At 40.1% G+C, this 1,963-nt stretch overlaps 1 protein-coding gene across 1 annotated transcript in view; it reads right to left on the bottom strand.

The window, feature by feature from the left end:
- Positions 1-514: 514 nt before the first annotated feature.
- Positions 515-1,963, bottom strand: part of CENPA (centromere protein A) — a 7,642-nt gene continuing 6,193 nt past the window's right edge. The window contains exon 5 of the mRNA XM_010840601.1: positions 515-692. The gene's annotated coding sequence lies outside the window, so the exon portion shown is untranslated. The remainder of the gene's footprint in view (positions 693-1,963) is intronic.

Raw genomic sequence — 1,963 nt, 5'->3', positions numbered from 1 at the left:
ACATTTGTTGGAAAACCTCTTTTCCCCATTTAATGGCCTTGGCACCCTTGTCAAAAATCATTTGACCACATATTCAAGGGTTTACTTATAGGCCCCCCATCCTATTCCATTGGTCTATCTGGTCTTTATGCCAGTAGTCATTTGGACCACTCTCCTACTGAAGACAAAGAAAAAGTTGGACAAATATATTTTTGCTCTTAAAAGCATTAAACTGCTAACAAGGTAGATTATTAGAAACTATTGATCCAAGATCAAAGAGAGGATGGAAATCTAGAGATGCGTTTAATAGCAGATTAGGCCTAACATTTTCCCGTGGGATGTAGCTGAGGAATGAGCTATGCTTTTGGTAACCTTGTGGAGTTAGGGAGACAAGGCTGAAGTACAGGCCTGCTAAGGTAAGAGTGATAAATTGACTTTGGAGGGCTGCCTGTACCTTGGGAATAAAGTGAATGAGAAGCAATTAAAAAAAAAATTAATTTCACTTGGCAGATAAATACTTTATAGAGTATTGTGATGTTTTTTCATACATCAACATGAATCAGTCACAGGTATACATGTGTCCCCCCATCCTGAATCCCACCTGCCACCACCCGAGAAGCGATTTCTACACAGCTCCTTGGCTTTGAATCATCTGGGTGGTTCAGAAAATCTTGGGCTGAAGGTGGTTCTGAATGTTTACTGCCTCTAGGCACCTGTAGAAAAAAAAATACCCAATCCTCTCTAGAGGAAGATACCATTCTAGGCCTCAAATTATTTCCCCATATAGATGTGTCAGGCATACAATCATGTGTAATCAACACCAAAGAGAAAAAAAAAAATGAGCAAGAATCAATAGAAGCCATAAATAGAAACAGATTCATAGGGAGTCTACGAGAGTTACAGACATAGTCTGCAAAGCAACTTACTTTCTATGTTAAAGGATATAAATGTCGACATTTTCGACAAGGAGCTAGAAATTATAAAAAGGGACATGACAATTTTGAGAAGAATCAAAAAATTCTAGAACTAGGATTTCCCTGGTGGTACAGTGGATAAGAATTCGCCTGCCAATGCAGGCGACATGGGTTCAGCCTCTGCTCTGGGGAGAGCCCATCCCACATGCCACAGAGCAACTAAGCCTGTGCGTCACAACTACTGAAGCCCGTGGGCCTAAAGCCTGTGCTCTGCAACAAGAGAAGCCACCGAAATGAGAAGCCTGAGCACTGCAATGAAGAGAGTTCTTGGATATTAAAAAATGTGAAAGCATAAATAAAAACCTCACTGGAAAGGTTAGAAAATGATGTTGGTGAAATCACCCAGAAAGTAGGGAAAACAAAAAACGAAACTCCAACAACATCAGCTATGTAAGAGCTCAAAGTTGATAGTAAATTGTAACATCAGATTCTCAGGTTATTGTATGATTACTATACATGTTACTCTGTGGTGCTGAGCACACATCCTGCCTGGCATTTGAATGTGACATGTGACCATGTGTTGCAGTGGGGTCCTGGTTAGTACAATTTTAGGAGAGCAGAGAAGTGTCAATTTTAAGAAAATTAGAGGAAGAGTATAATCCTGATGGAGAAGGAAATGGCAACCCACTCCAGTATTCTTGCCTAGAGAATCCTGTGGACAGCAGAGCCTGGTGGGCTGCTGTCTATGGGGTCGCACAGAGTTGGACATGACTGAAGCGACTTTGCATGCATGCATGCATAATCTTCTGATTAATAACACCCTGACAAGAACTTTAAATGTATTCATAGATAAGCTTTATTTCAATGTTTACATAAAAATGAGTTGATGTCGAACAGGAAAAGGTTTTTACAAAGGGTTAAAATTTATCAAACAACAGAACTTGGTCCTTCCCTTTAGTTTGAATTCAGTTGGCTGACGCATCATTATTAGTATCCACCCTCACTAATCATTTTCATCACACACAGTATCTAAACGTCTTCAGGTGGCACTTCCTATTTCCCTGGAAGTC

The sequence above is a fragment of the Bison bison genome, unplaced genomic scaffold (assembly GCF_000754665.1).
Source record: "Bison bison bison isolate TAMUID 2011002044 unplaced genomic scaffold, Bison_UMD1.0 scf7180017864145, whole genome shotgun sequence".
NCBI lineage: Eukaryota > Metazoa > Chordata > Mammalia > Artiodactyla > Bovidae > Bison > Bison bison.
The sequence above is the reverse complement of the archived record's forward strand: the minus strand, read 5'-3'. Positions and strand labels throughout refer to the sequence as shown.